The 19,922-nt window shown below is 39.7% G+C and overlaps 1 protein-coding gene across 3 annotated transcripts in view; it reads left to right on the top strand.

Annotated features, from left to right (window-relative positions):
- Window positions 1-360: 360 nt before the first annotated feature.
- The window catches only part of bcl9 (B cell CLL/lymphoma 9), a 38,845-nt gene continuing 19,283 nt past the window's right edge, over window positions 361-19,922 (top strand). The window contains exons 1-2 of one of the 3 annotated variants that reach the window (XM_023336847.1): window positions 361-534; window positions 5,541-5,709. The gene's annotated coding sequence lies outside the window, so the exon portion shown is untranslated. The other 2 variants (XM_023336848.1, XM_014468893.2) reach the window with 2 other exon arrangements.

Raw genomic sequence — 19,922 nt, 5'->3', positions numbered from 1 at the left:
CCCGCAATGTATTATAGATACATTTTAAATTATATTACAATTTATTAAGACACACCTGTAAATATCGCTACAAAATATTCCACAGACTAGTACGACAAGACAGTTTGAAAACTTCCACAACAAGTTACATCCCTAACTTTCTCTACATTCCTTCATATGGACAGGTTTGAGGTAACTTATTGTAAATATGACACCAGATAAAAACACACGCATGTTGTAAGCGACTGTACGTATTTACAGTGTTGACTGTGTCACATGGAAGTGGACATTTGCTGCTGTCCGACAGTAACATTCTCACTGGCACACAGACCTGACCTAGAATTGCTACTTAGAATTTGGACTGAACCATCTCGCAGGAACGGAGGGGGAGGCGAGAGGAAATCTTGACTGGGATGTAATGGAGTAGGACCACTGGAAAGCGAAAAAGGGGGGGAAGACATATTTCTATTTTATAATGTTGCCGTGATAATGTTGTGATTTGATAATGTTTGCGGTGTAAAGTGGAGGAAAGCGGAGCCTGAGCTAACATCCCAGGTGAGTGCTTCCCTTGTTTTGTTCTCCGTGCAGCTGGAGAGTGTCGCCGCCGCGGCTCGCCTCCTGGCAACGGGCACACGCGGGTCCTCCTCCCGGGGACATCACACTCCGGTATCCGTTCTTCTCTGCCTCTGTCCCCGAAGGCTGGCTGGCTGGCTGGGGCTGCTGACTGGCTGGCTAGCTAAACCCACACGTCGCGTCTTGGCCTCGCTCACACGGCGAGCTAACCCGTCCCCCTCCTCCCTCCTTTACTCTTTCTCTTTTTTTTTCGGCTCGCAAATGACGGTTTTTGCGGCGCAACAGAAGCGGATTATTCACGATGTTTTCGGCGTGGTGTGAAACGCGCGGAGAAATATTGGTTTTTACCCCCATTATCACACCGGAGGACCGCCCGTGCTTCGCGAAAATGGAAAAAGGAACACAATGCAGCATGCATGTTCTGCATTCTTCAGGAGCTCCACGCCGTCGGTATTGTATTTCATGTGTCTGAAATGTGTTTCATATGATTTATAAACGCGTAACCAGATTACAGGCCTCGGCTTGTGATTGTGTCGGCCAGCCCCTATCATCTGCCGAGCGATTTAATTGTTACATTGTTAGCGGAGCTGAACACAACTTGGGGGGAGAAAAAAAAAATGAAGGTTTACCCAAGGCGGGCTTTGAGTTGTCCTTTTATTATCCGACAAAAAAGCCCCCCAGGATGAGTCTCATTTAGGACGTGTTTTTTTTTTTGGCGTGCTTGTTGTCGTTTGTTCTCGCTCTCATCAGCCGTCCACTGCCTCCCTCTTCGGGGGAAGACTTTGTTTGCGCTGGCCGAGGCTCCATGAATGTGAGCGCTGAAGTCCTCCCTTCCCCCCCCCACCACCACCGCCGCACCACCACCGCCACCTCCACCAGTTCTCTGGCGAAACAGGAACAACTTCTTTTAGGAAAAAGGAAAAAAAAAAAAAAGTTCCTGGAGTTTCAAGCGCCATGGAATTACTTTGTCCGCCAAGAGTTGTCCAGTGAGGCGCTGAGATTTCAGGAGAGGGGGGAAGAAGCCCGAGTCCCTGCAGTTGTTGCGTGAGGAGGAGGAGGTTTAGTTGCAGAGTTTGGGAGATGCATATTTTTTTTAAGGACTTCCTCGAGTAGGACCCGTTTGTGAGCAACTTGTGGCATTGTCCTGTGTTATCTTGACTGGCTTTGACAAAGAATGTCTTATTTAACTTGATCCATGAGTGGGAGGAGAATCTACAGGTCCTTTGTTGGTTTGTTAGTTCACTTTACTTGCTTTCCTTGATTTGCTCCCAAAATGGCTTTGATGAGATTTACTTAGTAGCTTCATAAAGCTATGAACCGATCAGAGGTTGGCATCGACCAATTTTTCTTAGATTTGTAGGCTAATTACTGATCCCACTCCTTACCCCAACTTATTAAATCCATCAAAACTAGCAACTCCCATTATTTCTGTTCCATAAATGCACAAACCAACATTTACTTTACCCACTTTCTCGAGCTAAATAAGAAAAAAAAAAACGGATAGAAGTTAGAGACAGATGCTATCATTTGCTGTTAAATCAAAAAATACTGTTACAAGCTGTCTTTTCCAGATTTATAGGTCTAAGCAATCAATTTTGTCAGAAAGAGCAGAAGGATAACTTTCACATCAGACCATAAACTTAAGGGGGGGGTAAAAGTGCTTTAAAAACTGACATTTTGGGGTGATTTATGCCCCTCCGTTTACAAAAACTTCCTGATACCACAAACGAGTGCTTAATTTCAAAAATATTTCAGATATTTCTACAAAACACCCAGCAGTCTTTGATTAATGTTCTGCCTTTTTATTTTTAGGACACATTTTATCTAAGTGATAGTGATAATTAATAGTCCTTTAATACAGCCAAATTCACATTTATTGTCCTTGATTATGATGAAGAAAGTATTCATATGTTGCAAACCCAGTTAGAATCTACAAGTTCACAAACTGGGTTTAGAAGGTCTAGATTCCCTCATCTATATATTGAGACAATTTTCTGCAAACAGGATTGAAAAGATGAGAAAATTTGTCTCTAGCACCATGAAACTTGAGATGCAATTGAGCAGGTAAAACTGTTTTTTTTTTTTTTTTTTTAACCATTCGTTAAATAAAGCTTAGTTCTCCCACTATTTTCAGTACTTTTAACCCACTGGCCAACATCAAGTATTTTCATTCCCTTTTGAATTTAAGAAAAAAAGAAAAGCATTGGTGACAAATAATTTAGCAGTTCCCATATTTATCTAATACTACCTTTACATATGAAAAAGTATGTGATCTGTCATTACATTGTTTATTTGACCCATGAATGAGAGAAGAACTTACAAGATCCTCCAGTGGTTTCAGTTCACTTACTTAGTCTCAAGCCCAGAGGACTCCAAAGCACCTTACATTACTTTCAGGCATTTACGCACTGACGGTCGTAAGCTACATTGTAGCCACAGCTGCCCTTGGGGAGCCTGTCATATAGTGCCACTCTGACCATCACTAGCAGGCAAGGCGGGTAGAATGTCTTGCCCAAGGACACAACGGCTGAGGCATTTTTGTTGTCTGAATAAATAATAGTTAAAGGTTTGTTTGGGATGAACTTGTAGTTAAAAGCATCATATTTTTACTCTGTTATGGGACGAAAAAATGGTCAAAATGTGAATTGGCTCCACAGATCTAAAAGAAAACGGGAAATCGGTGTCAACTCTAAAAAGCCTTGTTGGTGCATCTGTACATAAAACCATTTCTGAGAGTGGGCTTTTGACTTGCTGACCTGTTGCTCTCATTCAGAACCCAGAGTGTGAAGGGTTCAGAGTCTAGTCCAAAGCCAGTTTTGAAGCAGGTTCCGTGTTTGCTAAGTCTGAACTGCAACGCTTCCTGTTATAGGATCCTGCTCTCTTCAATTGCTGGGCAACGGTGCTGTCTGATGGCATTGGGTCAGTTTTTAAAGTCTTTTTATCTGATAAGGTCACAAAATGCTCAAATTTCACATAATGTAATTTGATTGTATAATATTTTTTTTAAAACACTTTGCCACATTTCATTAATTTTGATTCTGATCTCCATTTAAACAAGTTAACTTACAAATAATGACAAATTAGATCAATGCAAAACAACTCTGAGCAACCTCCTGCTGGTTAATATTATTAATTTAAGTCACATGCGTGCCCTTTGTTAAGCTATGAGTAGTGGGTTATGATAAATTTCTTTAAATCCTTAGTTGCGAAAGCAGGTAAAGAATTAGGTTTAGAGATGCACCATTCAGAGATTTGTTTGATTTCCAGTCTTTTGTCACTGTAAAGCGTTTGGCGTGCTTATTTTGAAGCAGAGACAATGTGACATCTAGTAGTTTCACTTTAATACCATGTTTTGCTAATTCAAAACAAAAGCAAAAATGATTTACAGTTGACATTTAAAACTATCTTGCCAACGTTTCTAAATCCAGCATCTTCAGTAACTGCGTCTGAAAGCTCACGAGGATAACACAACAATGTCTCTGTACTCCATTGAGTCTTCTCGAGATCTACTGAAATCAGCTTTGAGCTAATTCGCCCCCTCACCAATCTGACAAAACGTCCCTAAGGAAGGTGCGATGTGATGTCCTGTAGCAGATGGTTACTTTTGCAGTTTTTGTCTTCCCTTACCTCTTTTTTTCGGGTAAGAGAAGACAAAAACCACAAATATCTACAATGGTGACGGAGCTAAATGACCAACACCTACCAAAGCCAGCGGTCTCTTGTAGCAGCCTGAAGAAATGGACATGCTTTTGAAGAAGATGATATCGTTTTCCTCCAACTTTATGTTTAACACCTTTACTCATTAAAAACATTATGATTAAGGTACAAGTTACCATTAGTCCATCATAATAATGCTCCCCCTACTCTCCTTGAGTCTTACCTTCTTTTACTCCAAAATCTGTCTGAACATACAAGATGGTAAACGTCCACCCAACTGGTATTAATAATATTAGCATACAGAGTTTCAATCTAGCACTGAAAATATTATAAACTACCAAATATTGCATCCAAGCAGTTATTTGTTATATCAGTATTGCAAATATTGAAGCTGCAATTTTCTATATTCGGTTCTGGTGTCCAGCAGGTCACTGGTCATGGTCGATTAAGCTGAAATTCATCCAGTCCTGGTCACCAGCTAATTTGTGGAATATGGGTGTGTGTGATCTTTATATTACTTTCAAGAAAACTTAAAAATATCTAATTTATACTGCAAAAATGCCTATTGTGTATTTTTAGTGATTTTTGCCACAAACTCAACAAACTGATACTGATTTCTGTCTTTTCCGGGTTACTTTATATCTCTTCAAGCCTTATAGCAGTGCTTCAACAGTGCATGGTCTGCAGTACAACATTTCCAATTTCCCAGTTGCTAATGGTAGCACGCACGATGATTGTAATATAGATCAACGTACCTCGAGACACCTACCCATTGGTTGTTATAGCGATGCTTTCTGCCTCATTCAGCGTCTGAACAACTTGCAGTGCATACATATTGATTGTGTTTTGTCTGCCTCTTTGTCGCCATTAATAGTTCCAACTGGAAACTCAAAATACTGCCAAATGACTTAAGAGCAGTTGAAGCATCTTCTGCCACAACTTCATCAGACAAAGCCATGCTACACACATCTGACTAGCGCCATACACCTCAACGAAAAATGTTGCGATGTTTTAATATCACGACATCTTGTCACAACTTCAGTGTGCTGTATTTCCTTTTACAATGCATTCCTCGATGTCTTAGAAATCACAATTTATCTTTCCTCTTGGAGTAACACCAGCGTTTCTGCGATTTCTAATGTACACACTGGTCGATAAGTGAAGTATAAATGAGTGCCTGGGTTACTGTAGTCCCCAAAGAACCCAGCTGTGCTCTGGTTATGTGTTTACTACTAGCTGGTCTTGTCAACTTGAGCGACGGAGTGCTTTTCCTTGCCGTTTCCTTGTTTGCACTTCACCCAATGAGCAAAGTTCTCTCCTTTCTGTTCCAGGTGTGAATGACTTGTGGCTGTAGGTTATCCTGAGCGGGCCAGGTTCCTGCGCGACAGCCTCCGCGGCTGACTGGGAGGAGTCGAGTGGAGAGCAGACATCAGTGCCCAGGGGACCTGAAACCTGGTTCTCCATATGAGGCCCTGCTGAAAGGGCAGGGGGGCTTCTGAGGTAACCCAGCTTGACTTTGGGATTTTTTTTTTCCCCCCTCTCTTTTGTTTTCCACTTTATCATGCAGGTTTTTTTGTTTGCACATCTTCCTCATGTTCTCAGGAATGTGTGCATTCGAGGCAAAGCGTAAATGTTATCCTCATTGCTTTTGTTGCTACGCAGCAAGCACAAGATGAGACACAACCATGTTGTAGAGGAATAAAAGCTTAAGTGTCAAACAGCTGAGTTTGAAGGCAGTCAAGAGATTTGTTGGGTGTGTTTTTTTTTTATGAATATCAAAAAAGCTAAATAATCAAGAATAAAAGACATGATTTTCTATTTTAATGCGTTCACCACAACTGCCATGGAAACAAACCTTGCTTTCAAAGTCCAACTGGTGCCATAAACTGACAGCTTACGGCTGCTGTGCTGCAGCAGGAACAAGCCAGACACGCGCTCTTCCTAACGCTGGTCATTATCTCTTTGACATTTATCTAAGAAGGTGCCTGCATTCTGATTAGAAGATCTTTGAGCTGTGGAGTGGGTTTTGAAGGTGAATTTCCTCTGCGTTTTGGGCTGTCCGGGTCCGTCTTTGGTCTCTGTGTGTTATCGGAGCGTGTTGCTGGTGGACAAAACACGGTCAAGATGCTGTCCCTGAGAACGCCTCGCTCACTGTTTATTTATCTACTATCTAATCCAGAAGAGTGTTAACCAAAAACCACAGCGGGGTGAAGGACTCTGGGAAATGGATATCGATGTATGGCAGCAAAGATTTATTTTTGCCTTTGTGTATTGGCTTCTCAAGTTTCCATGCATTTGTTTGCTTCATGGGTTTTCTAATTAAAACTCGGCTGGTTTGTTTTGCATCTGACGTGGAGGGCCGTGTCAGGGAGTCAGTCCTCCTCTATTTTTGCTTGTGTAGTCAGTAGCGGGGGGGTTGTCGGTCCCCTCCCGAGCCGCACAGCAGATTAGACCCCATTGCGACTGGTTGTCTATTGCTTCAAATGTTTATTTCCACTCCGCTGCATTATTATTGTTTTGCTGTGGTAGTCTCTGAAACTTTAAAGTGTTTCCATTAAGAGAACATATCAGTTCTCCATGTACCTGAGTCTTTGACTAAGAGGTTCATTCACAATTCATTAGCGATTTTAATTCATCCACATTAGCCGTTATACTGGAGTAATTATGAAGGATTCCCCCAGGACAAATAAAAATACAGCTTGGCGTTAAAATGATGCTGAACAATAGCCAGATCTCATACTTGTGTTTCCCAGATAGATTTAATTAACAAATTGTTCTTCTTGTAATAAAATTGTCATATTGCAAAACTATAATCTCTTATGGAGTTTCAAAGCGCTGCTGGTTGGCACTGTAATTGTTTTAGCTGTAACATAAAGTGTAGACTTCTTACAAATATGTTCTCAGGTATCAGATTTTCATGACTTACTTTCATTTGGTTGACTTAGATTCTCCCTGATGACAAGTAAAAATATCCAATTATTGTTGGTTTTACATAAAAACTTAAAACATAAAACTTAAAACAAAAACAATGTAACATGATTTTGCTGCTTACAGAAAAACTATTGTTCCTGATACTGCTAAATAATAAGACAATACAATTTATAAATGCACAACATTATCATACTTATATTAAAGGTTGTGAAGACAATTGCAACCAACCCACATTTTCTCTGAGTTTGTATTACATGGTAAGTAAAAGTTCATCTTAGTGGCCAGATATCTTATCTGAAGGCAGAAATTCAATGCATAGGATCTTCAAAATATTGTATCCAAGCAGTCGTTTGCAATTCGACATTGTACACGTTGATGTAGTGATGAATTGTTCAGCTAAAACTGTATTCCTTATTCTAGTTACCATAGTTATTACTAATGTGCATGTATTTTCACTGTCAGAAATGTATAAATTAAAGTCTCCTCAGTTTCTTGGTAGATTTTAAGTGCTCATGCTTATTGTGTGAAATATTATATGTTTTTTGTAATAAAGTAACACAAGCCGGCTAATTAGTGAGACTGTCTGCTTGGGCAGAGCCTGCAGTAAGCTGCAGAACATGCACGCCTCTCGTAGCTTGCCAACTTTTAAAGCAGCATTTCATGAATGTGAGTCATAGATGCAGCCATGAGTTTTGTGACCGGTCATATTTCTAAATGTTCAACTCCGTCTTTGCTGTATGTTCCAGCCGTAGTTCTGTGGCTTTGTTTTATCCAGCTGACTGGCAGTGCACAGCAAGAGGTGAAAGAGGGGCTGCTCTGTAGTACTTTACTTAGCTTTCTTCTGTATTTGACTTGAATTAAAAATTTTGGGGATTTTAAAATTATGTGTAAACCACGTGAAACTTCATATTGTTAGAATGTTTGACACTCAGCATTTTACAGCACAGTCACTGTAATAAACTCCTTACAATGAGTGAAACAAACAAAAAAAGCCCTCTGGTAAACCACTGTTCATTTTATTATCCAGCGATTAGATTCCAAGGCGTACTAAATCCATCTCGAGCGTTTTTATGTCCGTATTTAGTGCTGCCCGCTTGTAATCAGATCACACCCTGAGACAAACGAGAGATGGGACACAAATACTGCCTATGTGAAGTTAAGTGGCATGAAGTTGAGCTGAAAGGGTTACAAAATAATGAACTTGTGTGTTATTTATCTTGTTTTCCAGCTCAAATTCACCATTTGTGTTCATTTATAGCACTGATTCTCACTTTATAAGATAAAGGGGTATTTTCATATCTAGAAATGTAAAATCAGATCAATGATAGCAACCCAATAATATATACACACTCAAATTAAATTGCATATATCCCAATTTAATCCTCGTTGTAATACACTGCAGTCAAATTCAGTATACAACGCCAGTTGGTAAAAGGTTTTCTATGTTTGACTGCCCAGCTGATTGCAACGAGTCATTGAGTTTGGAGGAGTCACTCCTCCTCAGCAAGCATGTGGCAACACTCTGGTTTGTTACAGGGGAGCAGTAGGAATTTCTCCCACCTATAGTTTTTGGCATTACCAGCTAACACTAGCACTGATATGTCTGGCTAAAAGACACACTATTTTGGGTGTGTATTTGCAATAATAAACCTAAAGCATTGCATATTTTCCTGATAACTATGCACTTAACATATGTACTGTAAACCTTAGGTAAGGTATTTAAAGATAAATCATAACTGTTTTGAAATTATAACATTTTAAATACCTTAGTATACCTTGATACCAATACTTTATCACTGATAAAATTGACTATTTTAAACGCGTTCAGTTGACAAGATACCTGAAATAACAAATTTATGAATTAAACGTGATAAACGTGTTCCTAAGTCAGCCTGTCACAATAAATTCTGATGGATGATAAATTGCAATAAATAATATTGTTGCTTTGAGACCATTTTCAAGTAATATAATGGTAATTATACCATTCTCAAAGATCAATATAACTTTAAATTCTATTGAACGTTTAACATTGGAACAGCAAGACATTTTAAATACCCAAAACAAATCAACAAAACAACAGAAACAACAAATAAAATGAATCATGAAGTCTCTGTAAACCAAACTGTCCCTCAAAGAAAGGACTGTTTGAGACCAGTGCACCAGAATGAAGACTTTTGTCATCCTGTTTTTGGTAGAAAGAGAGAAAAACGATAAATCATGCAAATGGAAATGATTGAGCTCATTTTAATTTATCATGCGATTAATTGATTTACTGCTCATTGCGACAGGCCTATCCCTAAGTGTGAGTTTCATTCATTTTTGATAAGTTTCAGCTTAAAGTCCTGGAGATTGACAACTTTTGAGTTTTGTAGTAATCGTAACAATAAAAACAAAGCAAGAATTGGTGACAAAAAAATCTTATAGGATGACATACGGCAGCTGCCGGTAAATAAAGTATAAATGTGTTTGTTTTCTTCTCTTACTGGCTGCATTTCATATCTTTTGGTGTACGAGGTCATGCTCTTATGTGTGGGTGTGTGTGTGTGTGTGTGTGTGGGGGGGGGGGGGGGGGGGGGGGGTAAAGGGGAGCAGACGGTGGGAGATGGTTGCCCATACACGATCCTCAGGGATGTGTCTGCTGAGTCAGAGTGAACCAGTCCATCCGTTTTCATGTTTCTCTGCTGTGATTGACATTCCTGACGCAGACAGAGAGCCCCCAGAGGATGGGTCTGTGGCTGTAGAGTTGCTGTCTGCTGGAGCTAACCGGCTGCTATGGCTGGGATTCTAATCAACTTTGAACGCATGATAGACAAAATAGGCAATTGGGTAAGCTTAGGCGCTGTTTAGCTAGCATTAAAATGTTGAAGATTTAATTGTCGTGGCTATAATAAAAGAAAAATAGGAATAACATTTTAGAAAAACATTTGTGAGGGATTTGTTCACTATGTGGTGCCAAATATATTTAAAATAAATTCTTTTTGAGAAAATCTCATCTTATTCCTGTTAAACCTCAGTTTCTGTTTTTATCATAAACTTTATATGCTTCACATCATTCAAAGGGCTTAGTATTGAGTTCTGTATTATTATTGTTAACAGTGTAAATTGAGGCCAGTCCACTGGAAATAAGTCCCTTTCGGTTCTTTGAGCTCCCGATGAGGGATTTGTTTGATTAAGTCAATGATTTGCTGAGAATTTTAAATTGATTGCTTGTTCCTCGTCGGTCATGTTTCCTCTGAACTCGCGTTTAATCTTGAGAGATTTTCTGGCAGGCATCTGAATGCTTGTGAGGGTGTAATATGTTTGTATATGGTGTGTGGTCTATGCTGTGTGGCTGTACACCACTCACCGAAGAACCAAACTTTTTATATTTATGGTTTTGTATTGCCATGTGGGAATCTTTCAGGTCTTGAAATTCAATCGACAATTGAAAAAATATCTTGCTCTCTTTTGTTGCATTTGACAAAATAGTTCAAAAATTTCTTTTTGCTATGCTGATTGACCTTTAAAAAGGTTATTTCTACATGTTTTGGTACTTCCTACAGAATAATTACTTCTGTTATTTTTAACTAAGTGGTAAATTAGGTAGATTTCGATTAAAAATATTCAAATTCTACCAAATAAATACTACTGGAAATGTGTTGGCTTTGTACTATTTTACTTTAGATTTATGTAGAGCTGCATAATACGTCAAATCTTAATTATGACAATCAATGGCATAATTAATTGTCATTGATTTTGTCATATGAACAACACATGAGACTGCTTGATTTCATTAAATATTACATATTCATTCTGTGCTTGCCAATATCTCATCAGTTTGACATACCTCATGTAAAATGGAAGAAAGATACTCGGATCTTAAAATTCAAAGATGGGATATAATGATGGAAAAGACGGAGGAGATCAGAGGGGGAATGTGGATTAAATCCAACCAACATTGTCCTTGTGATGTCAGAGTTATCCAACTCCAGTGCTTCATAGTCCCTGTCCTGCAACTTATTGCTACATCTCTGTTCCAACCCGCATTAAATGAATGACTCATAATCGTCTCTGCAGAACCTGATGACATGCTGAGCTCATTCATTCAAGGTTTGATGGAGCAGGGATGTTAGTAAATGTTTGCCGAACTGGATTGAAGAATTCTATTTTATATCATCCAGCCCTAGTTTTATGTTTATACCAAACGGTTACAATAGCAAATATTTTTCCTACGCTATTGTGAATGTGAATTTTGTTTCAGCACTTGACCTGCCGATAATGTGCCAGAGCCTATCTCTGGCCAATTTATTCTTTTCTTCTTCATTAGAAAGTTTGCGTATAGCTCTAGCGCTGCTTCTAATTCGGACAAGTTGGCATTTTTGCTTAGTTGCTGATTAATACGAACAAATTGAATGTGTTTGTCTTGTAGTGAACTAAAAATATGTACATTGTCATGGAAAAAATACTATTTTTAGTGTTTTAATATTTTAGAAAATATTAGCAGTTTTGCAGACTTTGTTCCTTTCAAATCATCATGAAAAGATTTAATGGAGAGACAGAATTAGTCAAACCGATGAGGAAGGGTGTAAAACGATGTTTGGATTCAGGGACATCAAAATAAATGAGCTGGTTGTTCCAGTGCCCATTCTACCTGGTACATTTAGCAGGTATCAGTGCATTTGCACCATATTAGCATTGTGGGCGAACAGGTTTTGTAGCTATGGAATCAAGTGGAGGAGCCTAAGAGAAGCTCGGACAGTAATGCAAATGAGCGAGCTGTGACTCATGGGAGTAGGACTTGCCATAAACCTCACTACATCTCGGACATTATTGGGACAGCGGAGTACTGCTGCGTGTGGGCATGCATGTGTGCGTCTAGCTGCATGTTGGTTCTATATTTAGTAGGACAGATCTTCAGTGTAAACTTAAGTTAGTCATGAAAACACTCTGACTTGGAGCTAATTTACTTCTAATTATGTGGTGTAATAATGGAATCTATTGTGTAATCGGCCAGGTTTGTTCAGTACTAGGGCTTTTACTTTATGTATTCATCTTCAGTCAGTTTAATAGATGAATTGTCACCTTGCCCCATACCTGTCAAGCTTTGGGTTTGAGAATACGGGAAATGTCGTCTGGAGTGGGGGGCTTTGGGTGGTGGGGGCGGGTGGCAGGCGAGCGAACGAACGTAAGATGGGGGTGGAGGGGAGGAAATAGGCCAGGGGACAGACGAACTTAAGTCTGGGGACCGGTAGACCAGGGGACGAAAGTAAGAAGGGGGGCGGGGAGCAATACAGGATATTTACGGCACCTTCGTTCGTCACACTCAGAAACTCATCTACCAGCAATGTACCGCCATGATGATTTCCGCCACCCGTTTGTTGAGACCGGGACGATATGAAATTTATTGTGCGGTTCGTCCGTAAAGCTACACTTGCACCATAAACATCAACTACTCAGCTGACTGCCGTGTTCAGACTATCTGCTCACCTGTATAAATACTCCTGCAGCACTCTTCCCGCCGTTTGCTCTGTACTATCAGATTCTGGAGGAGAAAGGCTGCCGTTTCCAGGCATCGTGCCATTCATTTTAAGCTGGTCCCCCAAAAACGATGAAAGCCCGGGCATTAATAATATCAATAAAATCCCCACAGGCCGAACTTGAAAATTGTATGTTATGCCGCTAACACTTCGCATTTGTCAACAACTCAGAGGCGGAAGTCAGAGCTCCGCACCATGCACATAATGTTCCGGCCGGAACACATTGCGCTAAATAATAAAACAAATTAACGAAGCTTCGAGGCAGGTAAATTTTCCTCGAGGAATTTTAATAATCGAGGTACTCGAATCATTCGAGGGATCGTTTCAGCCCTATTCACTACAATATATTTTGGTGATGGATGAACATGTTAGTGGAGAAACCTGAACTGTGAGACATGGTTTTACCAGTTGTGAAACCAGCTACTTCACCTTCCCTTTGGTTTTGATGCTCAAAAATATTTATTTTAGCTGTATGCTTCTCTATATGACCAGCAACCAACAGATGCCTTCTACATTCTACCTCAACAGTTCGCTTGGCCTCTGAAAGGCCTTGCCGTTGGGACTTCCCACAATGCTTGTAGTCAGAGGGAGACGTCCTCTCAGCATGAGCGGGGCAGGAATGTGGCCAGAGTGTGGGAGCGAATGTGCGGACAGAGGAGGGGAGGGGGTCACGAACCAGAGAGAACCATTAAGGGTAGGGAGGGTAGATGAGGGTCTCTACAGAGGGCAGCAGAGTTTCTCTTTAGGGGTCTACAGGTAGGGAAAGGTCTCTATAGGGAAAATTTGTGCATCAATCCGTTTTACATTGTACGTAGTATCTGCTGTTTGCAGGGAAAAATGTTCACTTTGCACAGCATGACATCCTGAATCAGCTTTTCAACAGGAGGTCTTATTGGTCCCAGCATTTCTAACTGTAGAAAACTTTTAATAATCATAGCAGACATTTAATTTTAAATTTTGAAAGATTTATCTGGTCTCAAATGGACCACTGGACCTTATTAGAGCCAAAAGAAAAGCAACCTAGAGCTAATTGGCAGCTGGACAGACTAGCAGATTCTAAACTCTTTGCATATTTTGTGCATTTACGGTTTCTTTAGCATGAGGAGCTCCCTAGACCAAATCATTATTAGCTGCCTGTGACGTGAGCTGATTACATCACAGGTTTTAAAAAGTCAGTTTCAAAACCACTAAAATCTTTCATCTTTCCTGCAGCTTAAAAGCTTTTTAATTAGATGGAATTTTCTCCATCTGGATGGATCATAAGTTGCTAAGCACTGCAGGTCAGCTCGCTGAAAAAAGAATAACCACGCTCTGTGATTAACATAGGTTTTGTCTGATTTTACTATTAACCACGTTATGGTATTATCTGTGTTTCCAGTGCAGTAGTACTCCTGCAGGAGGAGCACCTGTTCTGTGTCAGAGGACATAATCTATGTTAATGGCTCGTATTTCAGACACAAAATCACAAAAACAGCTTCAAGGATGAAAAAGTTCCGGGAAATAAAGCGAAGGAGAAAGCTTTCAGGAACCGTATTGTAGAAATGTACCATATGTTGCTGGTTGTTAAAATTCCTCAATAATTTGACCAGAAAATATGAACTTTCTGTAGGAACAAAACTGTAATGTTAAGCAGTAGAGTGCAGATTTGTTGTGCAATCATCAGAAGATATGTTGCTGCCTTAGCTGCACACACCTGTGGTTAGCTTCTAGAAGTTAGCATGAGCTCAGCTTTTGTTTTGTCATACAAACTTTCCTAGAAAGCCAACCTGTCCATCAGAGTTAGACTGAGGGACTATTTGGATTTCTTCACAGTATTGATGAAAAACAAAATTTGTTATATAGCCCCTCTAAAATGGCTTATAGCAAAATGTTTTAATTGGTCACACACCAAGTATTCCTGAATTTGCATTAATACACACACTGTAGAAGCTGTCTTAGCACATCTATGGTTTTCCTTATCTCTCCTCCTTGGGGTACAGTCAATCAGCACCAAGCAAATTAAATGGTTCTCCAGGATTGGTTGCTTTTCAGTTGGCAAACAATACTGTGTAAAGTTGCAGTGGTATTTTGGTATTGGTGTTTTAGCTCCACAGCTGCATTTTCTTTTGACCATTTTAGATATGCTCTATGTGAAAAAAATCTACAAATAGGTGGGTTTTCTGTCACTAACATGGAGTTGCATTTTACAGAAAAACCTGAAAGCAGAATCTGCAAATACTGAACCGCGATTGGGCTTGGGTCCACACTGCATAATGATTTATGCCTTCTAGCATTTTAATTTCAACCATGGGCTTGAGCAAAATTATAGAATAGACATCTGCTAAGCTTTGATGTAGTTTATTGATTTTGTAATATTATCCCTTTCAGCTGTGCTGTTTAGAGAGTATAGCAAACTAATATTAGCTGGATAGCTATTATATGCTTTGTCTGCTAACCTGCAGTCAGCTGCTAAGCAGATATGCATCTCATGCCTCACCAAATGAAGTTTTAAAAGTTACCTTGCATGACAGTAATGGTTCCCAGTTAGTCGTAGCCTCTGTTCAGCCAGATGACTGGCAACACATGGTAGCAGGCGGAAGAGATGCATTACTCTGTACTTTTCCTTGCCTTTGATTAAAAAAAACTTTACACCAGTGGTGCACCGATCAACCAGATATAAGAATTTTGCTGTTTTTTCTTTATTCTTCACATGATACTTTTACTTTTAAAGCTGCCAGTGAGTGCATTTAGCCTGCCTTTTATTTTAAGAGATCACAGTATGTAGTTTCAATACAGTCATAGTGCACAAAATGGTATGAAGATTTGCATGCAACACATTCGTTTTGTTTATGGCTGTAAGCAGCTCAACAAAAACAGTGTGAAATCAACTACAAAGAAAAATCACATCCAAAATTAGGTAGTCATATTTTATTCTGACATTTTAATAGAGATGCACCAATTGATTGGTTCTGGTCAATGATCAGCAGTTCAGTTACTGGAAACAAACAAGATTCCTTATTGCCTCAAAACTAAGAACTCCAACCATTTTCGGTCAGTAAATGCACCAACTAGCAGCATATTCCTTGCACTTTGTCATGTTAGATAAAAATCTTATAAAAATTAAGGACATAAGTTGTATTGCATGCAAAGGAATAATGTAACTAGAGAAATGTTTCTACCAAAAAAGTCAGATTGGTGCATCGCTACTTTAAATTGCAGGAGTTGTGTGATGGAAAGTGTCAACAGTTTTGAAACCATTGCAAATTAAACATCTGTATTTCCTGATGCCATTAACAAGCCCATCCTTGGTCCTAAAGCTAGTACATATTACATATTAATATAGGATAATAATATGTAATACAAGATAAAGGTATAAGCACCGTCATTGAAGCAGAAATTATGCAAGTTTCTTTGATTCATTTTCTTGTTTTTAATCAATATTGTTTAATAATGCTATTCAAATTATTGTAAAATGCTTATCCTTCATTCCAATTTGACATTTTTCTAGCGATTTTATGCCCCTTTTTGCAACCAGAGGTACACAGTTGCTGGTCTTTCAGTTTTATTGTTTCATTTCCTTTAGAAGATTGAGTAGTTGTGTGAGAAAGACCTCTTGTTGAGGAGACGGAGGGCAGATGGGCAGAGATGGAAGCGCGAGGTGAAGTGTGTGTGTGTGTTAGACGGAGCGAGCCAGGGAGCCGATTGCTAAGCCTGCTGCTCGAGCTGGCCGCCACACATGGCACCGTGCCCAGCTTACGCTAGCAGATGTGTCACTAGTGACTCAGCTGTGTGTGTGAGCGTCCACGTCTGGGACACAGACACCCACCCTCTCGCTCTGTCAAGAGAGGGAGTTGTTTAATGACCCCCCACCTCTTTCCCCTCACTTGGAGCAGTAGATCTGTGTGGCACCCCTCTACCGTCTTGTTTGCATTGCCACCTCCGTTCTTGTGACGGACACGGTGAGGCTTCTGTCAGCACGTTTGTATATGACAGAATCTGACAGTATACACATGTCGCCTCCCCGGGGATGGAGGGACATCGTCTGCTGACCAGAAGAGCAGAGGAGCCGAAAGTGGGGGTGATGAATGAGGAAACGCTGGGCAGATCAGCAGAAATAGCTGCGACTAGTCCTAACGATTCAATTCAGGGTCAAGGTAAAACCTGGGAGGAGAAGGAAGGAGCTGCATATTTATTGTTCTCAGGCTGAAGCTATTCAGCGTGGAGAATGCGGAAAAGTTTATGAGTTCAAGGTAAATATTTGAATGACCTGGTTTCGGTGGGGACAGGACACCGGTCGTAGATTCTGGAAGTTGAGTCTCTGTCGTCATTTCTGTCAGGGAAGATGCATCATATCAAATGCTGAAGCTCTGTCTTTAGCAACACACGGCATTCCTCGCATTCTGTGTGCACTGAGAGCTAATCATGAGTGCTAATGCAGGGTGTGGCGTGCTAAAATAGTGTTCTCAGGAAGTCACCTCAACAGGTGAGTGTTTCCTGAGTCAGAGGGGGAGGTATGTATGTCTAACCGATGTCATTGTTCTGAGCATTGAGCAAGTCCTTATTTGCATTTGTTGAATTGCCTCATGTTCTGCCTTTTGTTGCATCTCAAGCAGAGACATGAACAGCCAGTTGTACTGCAAGTTTTTTGTTTTGTTGTTATCAATAAAGACCCAAGTAAAACATGGATGTCCTCAATTTATTATTGACCCTAATAATTCAGTAAACACACTTCACTGCTAATGGTATTGCACTTGAAATGCAGTGTAATACAACATATAATATAATAATAATTAGATACTGGTTGGTAGTACTGTTGCCTTTCAGCTTGAAGGTTATTGGTTTAAATCCCACTCTGGGGTCTCTCCACATGGAGTTGCCCGGTTTTTCTATTCGAACATGTGGGTTCTTCCCTGGTATTCCAGCTTGATTGAAACACACGATTGAAAGGTTAGTTACTCAAAATCGCCCAATGAGTTTCTGTATCCCTTGTGTCTCTTTGTATCACTGTGGAGAACCTAACCAGATAGATCGCTGGAGAGGATTTGAGTATTTTAATGATTAAAGTCTCCAGGTGTGTGCTGCTTCAATAAAGTTTTTTTTGGCTCTGATCCCATCATCTGTACTTGAATATCTGTTGAAACAAGGCCTGCGTGACATCAGGAAAACATGTAATTGTGTTGTTATTTCTGAATATTGTGATGACAAGATTGAGTATAATTAACCTCTATTTTCCTAATTCTTTTCTTTTTTAATTATTACAATTGCATCACTATTTTTAGGCATCTTCAACATCCCATCCACTAAAAATTTACATTTGGCTTCCATCCAATGGCAGTTAGCGACAACCCAAGGGATTTTTTTCAAAAATAGTCCATATAAAGCTTATGGTTTCCCGTGTTTGAGGTTGTGGCTTAAATTTTGTCTAACTTGCTTAAATTTTCAAGTTACAGGTGTAAGTTGCAAATATAATATTTGAAGATGCAAGTTATTAGGTTAACTTACATAGTCCTAGACTTGTAGGGGTTCTGAGTAGAGAAAAAGTGAATGCCTGACACCTTAAACACATTCAACAATAAATATTGCATTGTTTGAAATATTAATATTACTGATCTCGGTAAAATATTGTAATATATTACAAATACAGTTCTGTTTCCTTGAAAGCCTCTGGATCCAGTGACATTACTTGGTAACAGTTCTCCTGCAGTGAAGTGTTAATTGTTAGCATGTGAATGTAAAAGACTGAAAACGTGGCACCAGAACCAGGCCAATAAAGAGGAGCTGTAAGATATTTGTGAAGCAAAGTCAGAAATGCGTAAAAGTGACGCTTTTAAGCAGTGTTAAAGACTTTTGTGGGCGATTAGCACAGTTAGCATTGCTAACTGTAAGCACAGCCGCTCTATGTACTTAACAGATGGAAAATATTTGACCCTGTTTCTTCCTACAAGCTCTTGACATTTCCAGTTCTTGCACATTTTATGACAGAGACTTATAATAATAAAGCAAATTTCTGAAAGCCACCTTGTTCATTAGCCAAAGCTAATTTCTTGTCTAATATAACTTTAAAAGGTCTTAATGTTTGCTCAAGACACACAGCAAAAAATAAATATAAAACTGTAAATCTATGAGATTACCATGTATAGTTTAATTTGATCTTTTTGGCTGCAAGCTTAACCCTATAGACTAAAATCGGCCAAAAGATGATCTGCAGCAACACAAAACCAGGGACTCTGGATCAGTGACTGTTACCGTGGCATCAGCACGATATCAGCTCTATGATTAACCATCTCTTTTGGATACAAATGTGATATCTGATTGGATCCATGCCATCTGGAGTGAATTGGATAAAATAGATGTCGCTAAAAAATAATAAAGTTGACTCTGATGGATTCATAGAAAAGTATAAATCACTAATAACTGCTTTGCCATCTGTAGCTTCTAATCAAAATTCGATTCAAGACGTCTAGATAGGTTCTTATTTCTTTAGTGTTCAGATGAATCATTCTGATAGAATTTTAGACATTAAAAACAAAAATTAAGTCAATGGAAAAATATTTTTCAACAGGTTGTGTTCCCAAGTTTTACATTGCTCTCCTGATTTAGCTTGTTCAATCACCAGGAGGGTGCAAATTGTGATGCTGTGTGAAGACACACGGTGGTTTTTCTACTATTGACAGTTAGCTGCTGCTTCTTCACAACGTCACTGATGGCCGCTCGTTTTGTGTATTCTTGCAGAAAACTGCGGGGAGAGGTGGAAATAATGTGTCTGATATCGCCCTAAACAAATAATGGGCTGAGGCGGCTCTTGAGATGGAGGCCGAGCAGACGGAGGGCGGGTAGGAGAGAAATAGAGCTAGAAAGAGAGACCAATACTCTATTTTGACTGAACCGCAAAATGGGATTTGCATAAATAAGGCTGAAACATCAGCAGGGCCCTTTTTGCAGCCAACAGCGAGGCTAAGATGAGGGAAAAGAGATGATTTGTGTGTTTGTACGTGTGGGAGAATTTTTTTTCCCCTCATTTTAAAATGAAAAACAAGCTGGCAGCAAGGTCAGAGTTTCCTTCTTCTTTTAATCCTTCACCTTACCTGTGGAGAAAACTGCCGGAAACGACGCTGATGAAAAGCTCTTATTTCCTCCCTCTTATAAGGAGATTTGCTGACGTAGCTGGGAGGGGTCTACCCTTAAACCAGAGTACGATGACTGTTACATAAGCATAAAATAAATAAACCCCAAATCCAATCAGACTATTTTCCGCCTTCCTTTTCATCTGGCGCTTCATATTTATAG

The sequence above is a fragment of the Xiphophorus maculatus genome, chromosome 7 (genome assembly GCF_002775205.1).
Source record: "Xiphophorus maculatus strain JP 163 A chromosome 7, X_maculatus-5.0-male, whole genome shotgun sequence".
NCBI lineage: Eukaryota > Metazoa > Chordata > Actinopteri > Cyprinodontiformes > Poeciliidae > Xiphophorus > Xiphophorus maculatus.
This window is presented reverse-complemented; position numbering and strand designations above follow the sequence as displayed.